This window comes from Heptranchias perlo, chromosome 25, assembly GCF_035084215.1.
Source record: "Heptranchias perlo isolate sHepPer1 chromosome 25, sHepPer1.hap1, whole genome shotgun sequence".
NCBI lineage: Eukaryota > Metazoa > Chordata > Chondrichthyes > Hexanchiformes > Hexanchidae > Heptranchias > Heptranchias perlo.
Genome location: NC_090349.1, coordinates 7,353,178 through 7,368,075, shown reverse-complemented (window position 1 = coordinate 7,368,075; position 14,898 = coordinate 7,353,178). Strand labels below are relative to the sequence as shown.

General features: G+C 40.0%; 2 protein-coding genes across 2 annotated transcripts in view; one reads left to right on the top strand and one right to left on the bottom strand.

Annotated features, from left to right (window-relative positions):
* The window catches only part of rsph14 (radial spoke head 14 homolog), a 710,550-nt gene that overhangs the window by 264,751 nt on the left and 430,901 nt on the right, over positions 1–14,898 (top strand). The gene's annotated exons all lie outside the window — the stretch shown is intronic.
* Positions 1–14,898, bottom strand: part of gnaz (guanine nucleotide binding protein (G protein), alpha z polypeptide) — a 198,066-nt gene that overhangs the window by 132,596 nt on the left and 50,572 nt on the right. The gene's annotated exons all lie outside the window — the stretch shown is intronic.

Below are 14,898 nucleotides of genomic sequence, written 5' to 3'. Positions count from 1 at the left end.
GAATTTTTTTTGCTGAAATTCAAATAAGGCCATTGCCTTGGCTACATGTGACGTAGTCAAAGTCTTGGGAGCTCTGCCTCTGACTGAAATCATTCCCTTAAACTTAAGTAGTTACATTATTGTATTTATTCCATAGTACTGTATAGGGTAAATTGTCAGATTTGAATTTCCAAAATACAGTTATTTCATGCAGATTTATTGGGCCCTGTGGTGAAGAGACTCGTGTCAGGAATCTCAAATGTGTTTAATTAGTGTCGTACACACTCAACCTTTTTAAGTGCACAGCTGCCTAATCCTGTCGTGTACCAAATGCTGTTTATTTTTGCTGGGCAGTACCACCACGACATCTCATAGGCACTGCTAAGTCCTACAGCAGTGTACTCCCTCTCTCCTTCTCTCCCCCACCCATGTCTCATTCCTACAGTTTTTTGAATTTAGAGACCAAATCAGGTGTCACCTTACTGAGGCCACATCTGGAGCACAGTGTTAGTTTTGGTCTCCTTATTACAGGAAAGATGTAGAATTATTTTGGCTGGTTCCTGAACATAGAGGGTTGAATTACTAGGAAATGTAGTCTAGCTTGGACTTCACTCTCTAGAGAAAAGGAAAGATGAGGGAGAACTTTAAAATTTTCATGTGTATGGAGAATTTGGATCTCGCTAAGTTCTTCTGTCAGGCACAGGGTTCAAGGACTAGGGGGTACAGTTTAAAGTTAAAAGTGCCAAAAGAAAATGGGAAATTTAAGTAATTTTTTTTTAGTAAGAGGGTTATAAGATTGTGGAACAGACTATCACCAGGTTGGTGGAACAGAAAGCAGATTTTAAGAAAGGATGGATGAATTCCGTATGGGAAGTGGATGCATGGTAAGAAAAGATTGTTTGGGACAATAAGCCAAATAAATCAATGGACTCCGCCTGGCAAAAACATTATTCTGTTAACTATGTACTACCTGCTGATTTATCTTGGGTTCTCTTCCACTTTTTTCAATGTCTTGTAGTAAAGGCCTTTAGTCCTTCAACTAGATTTCTCAGTTAAAAAAAAAGTAAAATACCAAAACCATTATAAGTGGTGGTTCTGAAATACCGACAAAATTAGGAAAGCGTATACATTATTACATGGAATAAATTTAAGCTATTTGACCTTTATGACAAATAAGATGTTTCTAACCCCTTCTGTTCTGAAGGTAATCGTACATTGTATAATGATCTTCTCAACTTGGGTTCAATTGATAACACCTTCCCCTTTTTCTTCCCCTCCCCACTAATGACATGACCATACTTCACAAAACAAAGTTACAGAATCAGACAGACTGAAAATGCACTCAAATTTCTGTGGCCGATGGAGCTTGGAACTGATGCATGCCACGCAAAAGATGTTGTTGCAGTGTTGCTGAATTAAGCTGTATCTTCTCTCTGTGGTTGGAGCTCCACAGGAGACCTCCTCTTTTGGATATGAGATTAATCAGACACCTGGCCTCAGAGCTGCCATTAATCACTGCTGCTGGTGGTAAATAATGCTGTGATATTACTGTAAGCTCTACATGTTTGAAAGGAAGAGGCTCACTGGATCAGCAGACAGCAAAGAAAGTAATTTGAATATGCCTGTGTTTGTAGACGCTGTTTCACAAATAGCACAGAGGGAGGCCATTCGTCCCAACGCACCTGTGTCAGCCCTCTGAGAACGCCATCCACCTAGTCCCATTCCCCCGCCCCTTTCCCATGGTCACATTGGATAAAAATTCTGCATATCACAAAATTGCAAACCGCCGGCCTGTGATTTTCCATAAATTTATTTTAATGGATGGGAAGTCATGGGCTGGGGTTGCCAATTTTGCATTTTCCACTCTTGCTGTGTGCTGGAAGTGCAGAAGCAGAATCAACCAACATCTAAAACAGATGATCTGGTCATTTATTTATTGCTGTTTGTGGAACCTTGCTGTGCACAAATTGACTGCCGCATTTCATTGTACTTCATTGGCTGTAAAGCGCTTTGGAACATCCTGAGATCTTGAAAGGCGCTATATAAATGCAAGTCTTTTTTTCTTTCTTTTACTCTTCAATTTCTATGCAAAGCTTGGCAAGCCCAAGGAAGGCCGAGTCAAGTTTAAAACCTTTTGTTACCCCCACAGGTGAGGTGGGGAGGAAACATAATCAAGCTGTTATCATGTGATGATGTTGGCTTATCTGTAATCCAAGTGAAATATTGATACAATGTGATAGAAAAATTAGACCTTTTTAAACACCCAACAACGCGTTTATCATAAAGACAACAGCATATTTGCTTTTCTGGTGCTTTGAAAATACTAAATCCTGATTACTAAATAAAACAAAGGCTAATGACAAAGAGGCTGTGGGACAAATGCCTGGCTTGGGCAGCGATAGGCAGGGAAATGAAAATCGAGCAGTTTCAACAACAGGCATTTGATCTGCAAGGCGAGTTTACACCCAGGTGGCCTGTATCCACTTGGCTCAGTTGATAGTAGTCTCATTCCTGAGCCAGAGATTGCGGTTTGAAGTTTCATTCCAGGTCCTGAGCATACAACCTAGACAGACCCAGTGCAGTATGGAGCTATTGAAGGTACTGTCCTACGAATGAGACATTAAAACCTAGGACCCATCTGCCTATTCAGAAAAAAAGAACAGAAAGTTCTCCCAGTTTGCTGATCTTCCGCAACCAGCATCACCAAAAACAGATTAACTAGTCATTTATCTTATTGCTATTTGTGGGATCTTGCTACATGCAAAGTGGCTTTCACATTTACCCATATAGCATTCACAGAATGTAATTTGTTCTACATGAAGCGCTTTGGGATGTTTCTGAGACATGATAAGGCATTATATAAATGCAAGTTTTTGCTTTCCTTAAATGGCTTAGGTGTACTAAATAAATGGGTTAAATTTTCCTCTTATTTGCAATTTTTAGTGAAAAATTAGACATAAATATAAAGCTGGGATATAGTCCTCGCTTATGAAATCATTTTGTGTGCAAAACATTCAAATTATCCAATCATTCAAATTGAAGCAACTTAATTGAAGCAAAGCTTATCTTTCTTGTGCTCAAAAAATTGAATTAACAGATAATTTGAATGAAGTGACTTCAAATTAAAAGGAGCAGACTTTACTTTGAACTGGCCATTGAAGAGCCCACAGAGTGGCCCAGGGATGGTTGGCATCTTTCCTCCCTGTGGGGAAAATTCTGATCTCTTCTTGGCATTTCATTGCAGTGACGTAGCAGAGATTACGACTACCGAAAATAATATTTTAGTTTGTGGAAGCAGGCACAACCATAAAGTACTAGGCAGCTGCATTGGACAATGTTCCTCAGTGTTTATTTTGTGGGTATGTTGGATGAACTACATCTAAAACGGAATAAAAAGAGGAACGAGAGACCTGCAGAAATGAAAGGACTAAGGGAAAGGTCAGGTGAAATAGCTGTGGAGTGGTCAGGGTGAATATTAATGAAAGTCTAACTGGCTAAGGGACAAAGAGATCATTTACTGTTTTTAAATTGCAGATAGAATTAAGATCATTTTAATGCGGCTGACTGGACATGAAATATTTTGAAATACCATCCAAACAAAATCACAGCTATGTCACAAAATGAACTTCTGGGAACGCTCAGATTATAAATTATTCAGATATTGGATATACTCAAATTCTTCGCTCAGTGTGGGATGATGTGCAAAACCAGTATATCAGAAAAAGAGACATGTGGCACCTAGGAATCATAAGGGCTGATTTTGTAATTAAGTTAGGCTCCGCATTTATTTTATTGTACATTTTACTATTACTAGAATATTTGTTGTTAAATCTGTTTCTGTTGCAAAAGACACCAGATTTAATTTTCACCTGCGTTTTATACACTAGTTAATCTGTAGTGGCTTTGCTCATGGACAAATTCATTACAAAATAGTTTCTTTTGTTTTTGTAACTGTCCTTCTACTGGAGTACTTGACAGAACAATGAAAGAATGAAATAAATGAGTACTAAAATGAAAAATATATATTCCAATGTTAGAATTAAATGAATTAGTCATACGCAAGCTATCAAAGTAATGAGTGCTATAGTGGGAGATAATTCCTGATAGTTATCAAAATATGATTCTCCAGAGAATCTCATTAGCATACACTGGATCATAAAAGCCAACATAACCAATCGGGACCCAAGGAAACGCAGAACATACGCCATCTTTAAGTCTCTCTTTATCTTATTGAAGTTAAGGTTTGAAGCCATCAAACCATCATTTGTGCACATTAAGCAGAGCACGTTTAAGAAAATGCAATTGTGGAATCTTTCCTCTTATTAATCTAACAGATTACGATGCTATAAAAAAGCATTCAAGGATATAGAAAATACAGTGCAGGCCAAAATAAAAACATCACTTAAAAAAAATCTATTCAGGACTGTTTTATGAATGCAGAAAACTCATGTTCTCTGGTCTTTTGCCTGGGAGTGGAGTTATGTTAATCAACTAAGTAGAGTTTTGGCAGTCGTAACTGGGAAGTGGTGCAAATGATCGAGGAAATTAACACACAGCGATGTTTCAGCATAAAACCCAATATAAGTCACTTATGCGTGAATTTCCTCGGGAAAAAGTAGCACAACTCCATTCTTATGTCGTGGTTACACTGAAACTTTCCAGGATATTCTGGGCCTACTATAATGAAATATTTAATCCATTAGAGGAATGCTAAAATACTTTCATAAAATGGTGGGAAACAGCTTTCGGGGCCATCAAGTAAACATGAAATTAAATAAATTAGTGCTAAAATAGAAATTAGATACTCCAACGTTAGCAATAAATAAATTAGTCCTGATCTTGATGGCTGGTTAGACTGCCCATTGTCAGGTACAGACGGGCAGAGTACGTGCAGCACACGCTCCACTCATTTGTACCTGAAAATAGCAATTGGGGTCCTACAACTGGCATAGAACCCCAATTTGACATTTAAGCAGCATTCCAACAGAAACAGGTGGGTGTGCTGCTTGCACATTTACAGGTCCGCCTGCGAATTGCAGCAGGCAGGCCTCGGGCATCAACAGGGCAGCCAAGGTGCCCTTTCTCTCCCCCCCCACAGCCCCCCATTTTCAACTGCCAGCCACCTGTTTTTCAGATGAGAAATGGGCAGCCAGAAGTTGAAAATTGTCCCAATATATGCTTTTAATGTTTTTAATCTGCCATACAAATGTAAATGATATGTCCTTTGATAGGTATAAATGTTTGAACCTCGAAAGAATTAACTGTGTTAAAATGTTATAAATTTACTGTTTTTAAATTGCAGATAGAATTAAATCAAATGAAATCTTTCCTATGTGTTGAGCAAGAAGGAAATCTTGGAAGAAGCCTGGCACAAGTACTGTTAGTCAGTAATGGCTTCCACCCTTCTAGTTCACCTAGGACAGCTGATAAGCACATAATTCAAAATTAAAGGTTACCAGTGAACAGTGGAAACACAATCACTGCTTCCCAATGAAATGCGGTCACATAGGCCTAGAAATTCAATGGCAGCGCACATGTTTCTCAGGCCCAAAACGGGTGCCTAAGCATCCAATATGGCGGGCAGGGTGCGCATGTTCATTAGTGCACTGCCCACAATATTGGTGAAGGCAGAAAAAGAGGCGTCCAGGCATAGGCAAAGGGCCTAACGCATGTTGTGGCCTTCGATGCAAAATTGGCTTGCCCTGAACTCAGCGGCCTGGCGCAGGGCCGTCTGAGTTCAGGACAACATTTCCTACATGTGGCCGAATCCACGCATTTTTAAAGGGACCGCTGGAAGCCGCCACTAGAAGGTAAGTTTTTAAACAAAAAAGTATTTACCTAAGCGTGGAGCTGGAGGTGTAGGGTTGCTCCTCCCGGCTCCACTGCAGTGCCGAAGACCATCGCTTTTCCCTATCCCCCGGTCATCCCCATTCCTTCCCTATTGCTTCCCCCTTCTCAAGGTTGCCTCCCCCCCCCCCCCCCCCCCCAACTCCCTCACAATCACGCCCCCATCTCCCAGTCGTCTACCTGAGGGACGCTGCTGGCGACTCAATGGCCTGAAATCGGAATCCTCTTTGTTGTCAAGCTACCTAGAGATGCCCAGCAGGCGTCTGCAGTTCACCGACCTGATGTAAGGTGTGCCTCGGACCTTCCCGTTCCGGTGCAGGGATCGTTCCCTGTGTATAGTTTGTGCCGGCATGACATTATGAACCAGTTTCTAAGCCATAGTTGTCCACAGACCAATCAGCTCTCTACAAAGCGACATTACAGGGGCACTCCAAACGTTCAATTTTTTTTAATAATGTAAGTTTTTGATAAGTAAAAATTTAAAATCTATAAATGCAAATGCATATTAGAAGTCTACACAACAGGTCTGAATAACTGTTCACAGGTTCTAAAACAGATTCAGGATGGTCACTGTGATTGCATTCCTTTGTGATAAGGAATAAAGTGAGATTCTGACAGTTGTTAGTGGCCATGCGCACAATAGGATGCCAAGTAATCCAGGCAAAGAAAAGCTAATGGAGTGCAAATACAATCTGCAGTTCAATCAAGTAGTTCTGCTGGTTCCCTAAACTGCAGCTAAAAACTGGAGAATGCAGTTCAAGCAATTTTACGCATGTCAGCAAAACCTATGAGATTGATTTATTGCTTTCAATTCAGCGCTAGTTATTTGAAAAAAAATACTTGCATTTATCTAGCATCTTATCTTGTCGTCAAAGCATCTTAAAGTGCTTCATGTTATGAATTACTTTTTGGAGTTATATGGACAAATGCGGCAACCATTCTGCTCCAGCCGAAACCCATGAACAGCAATGAGATCATTAATTATCCTTTTTTTTGGTGGTGTTAGTTGAGGGAGGATTGTTGTCCAGAACACCAGGAGAACTCCCGTTTCTTCCATGGAATTTTTAAAGTCCACCTGAACAGCTATAAAAGACTTTAGTCAACATCTCATCCAAACAACAGAACCTCCTATGTCTGAAGAATGACAGCTCCATTTCAAAACGTCCTAATCTAAATATCATAAAAGCAATATGTTTGGTGCACGCAGACATTTATTACAGATGCATACCAATTTTAAAATATTGTGGCTTCTCACCGGCAGCCTGAAACTGATGAGCCCATTCCAAACTGAAAACTTCTTTGACCGAACAACAATTAATTGGCCTCAGCCTCTGTTTACTGAACAACAAATAGACTTCATGGTTATAAGCGGACACAGCTCTACCTTAGCAGAATAATACATTGTGCATTATATGATACAACACTCCTGTTCAGGATATCATCCAACTTACTGTGAACAACATCAGAGATCCACTAGTCTGTGTGTATATGAATATATGTAAATAAATTTGATAAAGGCTTGCATCTAGTGTGCACACATTGTACTTCAAATATCACCTTTAAAAGTGTCAAAAGTATAAAAAAAGAACACGTCATGTCCTGCTGGTTTTCCTGACACTGGGGAACAGCTGAGGATGTTCAAGCACCTGTCAACTTCCAGAGAAACCTTTTCCTTTTAATGTACTTCAGAATGTGCTAAGCCCCTAGTTGACCTCAGGATGCACCAACTTACAGCAAGTCCGCCTGGTGGCCTTGAACAAGCCACATTTAGCACTAGAACAATACATAGGAACGTAGCTACTGGAGCAGGCCATTCAGCCTCTCGAGCTGCTCTGCCATTCAATTAGATCTGGGCTGATCTGTATCTTAAATCCATTTACCTGCCTTGGTTTCGTAACCCTTAATGACCTTGCTTAACAAAAATCTATCAATCTCAGTTTTGAAAATTTCAGTTGACCCCCAGCCTCAACAGCTTTTTGGGGGAAGAGAGTTCCAGATTTCCACTACCCTTTGTGTGAAGAAGTGCTTTCTGACATCACCCCTGAATGTTCTAGTTCTAATTTTAAAGTTATGCCCCCTTGTTCTGGACTCTCGCACCAGAGGAAATAGTTTCTCCCTATCTACCCCATCAAATCCTTTAAACACCACAATTTGATCACTCCTTAATCTCCTATTCTCAAGGGAATACAAGCCTCGTCTATGCAACCTGTCCTCATAATTTAACCCTTTTAGTCCTTGTATCATTCTGGTGAATCTGCGCTGCACCACCACCAAAGCCAATAATATCGTTCCTGAAGTGCAGCGCCCAGAACTGAATGCAGTACTCCAGATGGGGTCTAACCAGAGCTCTGAACAGCTGTAACATAACTTCCACCCCTTTGTGTTTCAGCTCCCTTGAGATAAAGGCCAACATTCCATTAGCCTTTTTAATTATTTTTGTACCTGTCCACTAGCTTTTAGCGATTTCTGTACTTGGACCCCAAAACTTGACCATCACTTTCCAATCCTCCCTGGCTACAGGCGTGGTGCCGGAGGATTGGAGGACTGCTAACGTTGTACCGTTGTTTAAAAAAGGAGAAAAGGATAGACCTAGTAATTACAGGCCAGTCAGTCGAACGTCGGTGGTGGGCAAATTATTGGAATCAATTCTGAGGGACAGTATGAACCGTCATTTAGAAAGGCATGGATTAATCAAGGACAGTCAACGTGGATTTGTTAAGGGAAGGTCGTGTCTGACTAATTGAATTTTTTGGGAAGGTAACAAGGAGGGTCGATGAGGGTAGCATGTTTGATGTAGTCTACATGGATTTTAGCGAGGTTTTTGACAAGGTCCCACATGGCAGGCTGGTCATAAAAGTAAAAGGGAAAGTGGCAAATTGGATCCAAAATTAGCTGAGTGGCAGAAAGCAAAGGGTAATGGTCGACGGGTATTTTTGTGATTGGAAGGCTGCTTCCAGTGGGGTTCCGCAGGGCTCAGTACTAGGCCATTGCTTTTTGTGGTATATATCAAAGATTTAGACTTAAATATAGAGGGCATGACTAAGAAGTTTGCAGATGATACAAAAATTGGCTGTGTGGTTGATAGTGAGGAGGAAAGCTGTAGATTGTAGGAAGATATCAATGGACTGGTCAGGTGGGCAGAAAAGTGGCAAATGGAATTCAATCCAGAGAAGTAATGGGTAAGTTGTTAGAGGGTATTCTGAGAGACAGGATCTACAGGCATTTGGAGAGGCAGGGACTGATTAGGAACAGTCAACATGGTTTTGTGAGAGGAAAATCATGTCTCACGAATTTGATTGAGTTTTTTGAAGGGGTAACCAAGAAGATAGATGAGGGCTGTGCAGTAGACGTAGTCTACATGGACTTTAGCAAAGCCTTTGACAAGGTACCGCATGGTAGGTTGTTACATAAGGTTAAATCTCACGGGATCCAAGGTGAGGTAGCCAATTGCAAAATTGGGCCAGTGGGCCGATGAATGGCAGATGGAGTTTCATTTAGATAAATGTGACGTGATGCATTTTGGTAGATCGAATCGGGCCAGGACCTACTCCGTTAATGGTAGGGCGTTGGGGAGAGTTATAGAACAAAGAGATCTAGGAGTACAGGTTCATAGCTCCTTGAAAGTGGAGTCACAGGTGGATAGGGTGGTGAAGAAGGCATTCAGCATGCTTGGTTTCATTGGTCAGAACATTGAATACAGGAGTTGGGATGTCTTGTTGAAGTTGTACAAGACATTAGTAAGGCCACACTTGGAATACTTTGTACAGTTCTGGTCACCCTATTATAGAAAGGATATTATTAAACTAGAAAGAGTGCAGAAAAGATTTACTAGGATGCTACCGGGACTTGATGGTTTGACAGAGGGATATGGGCCAAGTGCAGGCAATTGGGACTAGCTTAGTGGTATAAACTGGGCGACATGGACATGTTGAGCCGAAGGGCCTGTTTCCATGTTGTAAACTTCTATGATTCTAAGTATGAGGTAATGTATTTGGGAAGGTCAAACAAGGCAAGGGAATACACAATAAATGGGAGGATACTTAGAAGTGTAGAGGGACAGAAGGACCTTGGAGTGCATGTTCACAGATCCCTGAAGGTAGCAGGACAGGTAGATAAGGTGGTTAAGACGACATACGGGATACTTTCCTTTATTAGCTGAGGCATAGAATATAAGAGCAGGGAGGTTATGCTAGAACTGTATAAAATGCTGGTTAGGCCACAGCTTGAGTACTGCATACAGTTCTGGTCATCACATTACAGGAAAGATGTGATTGCACTAGAGAGGGTACAGAGAAGATTTATGAGGATGTTGCCAAGACTGGAGAATTTTAGCTATGAGGAAAGATTGGATAGGCTGGGGTTGTTTTCTTTGGAACAGAGGAGGCTGAGGGGTGATTTAATTGAGGTGTACAAAATTATGAAAGGCCTAGATAGAGTGGACAAGAAGGACCTATTTCCCTTAGCAAAGAGGTCAATATCCGGGGGCATAGATTTAAAGTAATTGGTAGAAGGCTTAGAGGGGAGCTGAGGAAAAAAAATTTCATCCAGAGGGTGTTAGGCATCTGGAACTTACTACCTGAAAGGGTGGTAGAGGCAGAAACCCTCATCATATTTGGATGTGCACTTGAAGTGCCATAACCTACAGGCTACGGACCAAGTGCTGGAAAGTGGGATTAGGCTAGGTGGCTCTTTTTTGACCGGCACAGACATGATGAGCCGAATGGCCTCCTTCTGTGCCGTAATTTTTTTAATGTTTCTATGTTCTAAATCTCTCTGCTCCTCCACAGTTCCTAACTTCTCACCATTTAGAAAATACTTTGATCTATCTTTCTTAGGTCCAAAGTGGATGACCTCACAGCTTCCCACATTAAACTCCATCTGCCACAGTTTTGCCCACTCACCTAATCTATCAATGTCCCTTTGCAACTTTCTGCTTCCATCTACACTATTTACTATGCCACCTTAGCTACTGTCATCAGTAAACTTAGATATATGGCTCTCTACTCCATCACCCAAGTCATCTTTAAATATAGTGAAAAGCTGAGGCCCCAGTACAGATCCCTGGGGAACACCACTAGTCACATTCTGCCAATTTGAGTACATACCCATTACTTTTACTCTGTCTGCTACATCTTAACCAATTCCCTATCCAGGCCAATTGCCTCTATTGTGCTACAGGGTGTGATGCTTCACTCCTTATAAAAATAGCACATGCTTCTACTTACTGTGAGGAACAGCACTAAAGTGGCACGAGTATTTTTACAATACATGTTGGAATTGAATGGGCACAATGAATTCAAAATGCATAAAAGACACAAAAATGTGTTATAACACCATTATCCATTACAGACAGTGTAATGTAGGCAAAAGGATAATAAAGCTGATGGTGATAGTTGAAAGTATGTAGCACTGTGTGACAAGTATTACAGTAATACCACAAGATAACAACAGACTTCTCATTTTGCCTCCAGTTTTTCTCTCACCTACAAATGGGTGAATGAGAGATGCTGATTGATGTTTTTTTTATAAAATGTTTGGTAAAGTAAACTTCTTTGGAGTATAGAAGACATTGGGATTCAGACCAGAATCGAGGTGGGCATCAGCTCTTTGAGCTTCTCACCAACCCAATTTTCTCAGAAAAAATTTAAAAACAGACCGCCATGTGATATTGGAAATGGGATCAGAAGATAGCATCTGGGATGATGATTCCAGCAATAAAGAAAGAAAGAACTTGCATTTATATAGCACCTTTTACAATCTCAGGATGTCTCAAAGAATTTCACAGCCAATGCTGTACTTTTGAAGTGTGCTGTTGTAATGTAGGGAAACCTCCTCATCTAGGCCTTTCCTAAAATCTTAGAGTATATGGGGAGAGATAAAGAAAAAGAAGGGGCAAAGCAGTTTAAAATAGTAAGTATGGAGAGATGTAGCTTAAGGCAGATAGGAGAGAGTTTAAGTAGAAGGATAGTGAAGAAAATAATAAGAAAATAAAAGGACGGGCAAAGTGTCCTGAGGAGTATTACATGCTCACTGTTGTGATACTTACATGCAAATGTACAAAGCATTAGGAAGTTCGAGAACCAGAAGCATTAATTAGAATCAAGAGTCTTGATGAAAACTTGAGTTCATTTGGGGAAAGGCTGAAATTAAATGTTTCCAGCGATAACATTTCAGTGCGAAGTGATACATTTTATTAGGAAGAATGAGAAGAGGAATTATAAACTAAAGGGTACAGTTCTAAAGGGGGTGCAGGAATAGAGAGACCTGGGGGTATATATGTACAAATCTTTGAAGGTGGTAGGGCAGATTGAGAAAGTGGTTAAAAAGGCATATGGGATCCTAGGCTTTATAAATAGAGGCATAGAGTACAAAAGCAAGGAAGTTATGATGAACTTTTATAAAACACTGGTTTTGCCACAACTGGAGTATTGTGTCCAATTCTGGGCACCACACTTTAGGAAGGATGTGAAGGCTTAGAGAGGGTGCAGGAAAGATTTACTAGAATGGTTCCAGGGATGAAGGAGTTCAGTTATGTGGATAGACTGGAGAAGCTGGGGTTATTCTCCTTAGAGCAGAGAAGATTGAGAGGAGATTTGATAGAGATATTCAAAATCATGAACTGTCTAGATAGAATAGATAGGGAGAAACTGTTCCCATTAATGGAAGGGTCAAGAACCAGAGGACATAGATTTAAGGTGATTCGCAAAAGAACTGAGGAAAAACTTTTTTACACAGCGAGTGGTTATGATCTGGAATGCACTGCCTGAGGGGGTGGTGGAGGCAGACTCAATCGCGGCTTTCAAAAGGGAATTGGACAAGTACTTGAAGGGAAAAAATTTGCAGGGCTATGGGGAAAGGGCAGGGGAATCGGACTAGCTGGATTGCTCTTGCAGAGAGCTGGCACAGGCTTAACGGGCCGAATGGCCTCCTTCTGTACTGTAACCAATCTATGATTCTGTGAAATAGATGTATCAAAAATGAAACTAACAAAAATGAAACATTTTTGTATCATGCTATTCTTTCTTTCTTTGTCTCATGACACATTCAGGTTTAAAATTCAGATTCACACAGAAAATGGCCCAGCTTGTTTTGATATAGAGAAAGGATAATCAGTGCATACAAAATCTCTGTTCTGGGGCTACAGTGTATCAAAATAAACTAGGTCAATTCAAGTACAAGCATCCTGTGGGTTTTGTTTGGATATATGTTTGATTGACAGTTCTTCCTGAGTTTAAGAGATACGTGTTAAATTTCCATTTCCCAATCAAATTTTGGAAAAATGTCTATCTTCCAATTGAGCAGAATGTATATAGAGATATAGTTAGGTTCTATTGGAGATCAGCAGTGAAGCACAAAATAAGATTCATATTCAGGGACTTTGTGCACATTGAAATTTAGAGCAGCAGATGCATCAGCTTGTTATTTCCTATCTTCCAAAAAAGGACAATTTAGCTTGTAAGTAATGTAAATCTACAGTATGTTACTACTGTTCATTTGCTGTTTACTAAATCCATTGGCAGTTTATAGCCTAAGTCACGGTCTAGTGGAGTGTTTATTCTACTGCCTTCTGAAGTTGAGGAAGATTGTGTGAGGGCATGTGATATAATCGGTAAAACAAAATACAGTGACAAGGCCATGGCGATTTTCCCATGGGTGGTGGGGGGGTGGGGGGCAGAGTTTGAAGTATTTGTTTATTTTTACTTATAAGATTGGAATATGGCTTTGATCAAGAGATGAAAATAATTTGTTTCATTTAGTTAATGAGCAGTATTGTATCCTTTGATGCTTCTTCCATTGTGAAATTTTGTACATTTGACACAGATGTGCAAAGTATTCATATGTCCTTGGTAATTCACCATTTTATTTGTGACATCTAGTTTCTATTGTTACTATATTAATAAAGTAATGTTGAGTTTGCATAAGAACCTTTACATCAAGTAACTAACAAAAGTGTTGATTATGAAAGAAAGCAAGACATATTACATTTCAGAAACGCTACAAAAACTCCACATACAATGAATTACTTTCCAATGGAGTCACTGTTATTATACAGGCAAACATGGGCTGCTATTTTGTGGATAGTAAGCTTCCACATCAACAAGGAGTGAATGACTAGTTCATCTGTTTTTGATGATGGTAGTTGAAAGAAGACTTTTAGCCAGGACACAGGGGGATCTTTTTGTTCTTCTTTGAATAGTGCCGTGACTAGTGACAAACTTGCGGTAACAGATTTATCATGCAGAACTGTTTGACTATATCAATATTTGCACTAAACAGAATATTTGAACCTGTAAAATAATTCAACTGAAGTTTAAATTATAGAGTATGTTTTTGCCAGATCTGCAGAAAACATTTATCTTCCAAGGTCATTTCTGTTCTTGCCTGACTACTAATTATCCTAATCATTGCAATCTTAAAAATATACCGTTTGAAAAGAATTAATTATGTGAGTTGTCTACTTGTATGTTGAAAGGAAAAATCTTGACACAATGAGGGTTACATTTGGGTAAATGAATTTTGTTTCATTCCTCTTTTCAGTGCCGTACTGAAATACTTCCAGGATTACATAGAATTACATAGAATGTACAGCACAGAAACAGGCCATTCGGCCCAACAGGTCCATGCCGGTAGCTTCCCCTTAAATGCATCTATGCTAGTCGCCTCAACTACTCCTTGTGGTAGCGAGTTCCATTTCTAATTACTTTCTGGGTAAAGAAGTTTCTCCTGAATTCCCTATTGGATTTATTAGTGACTATCTTATATTTATGACCCCAAGTTCTGGTCTCCTCCACAAGTGGAAACATCTTCTCTATGTCTACCCCATCAAACCTTTTCATAATGAAGACCTCCATCAGGTCAGCCCTCAGTCTTCTCTTTTCTAGAGAAAAGAGCCCCAGCATGTTCAATCTTTCCTGATAAGTATAACCTCTCAGTTCTGGTATCATCCTGATAAATCTTGTTTGCACCTTCTCCAGTGCCTCTGCATCCTTTTTAAAATATGGAGACAGAACCGTTCACAGTACTGCAAGTGTGGTCTATTCAAGGTTCTATACAAGTTTAACATGACTTCTC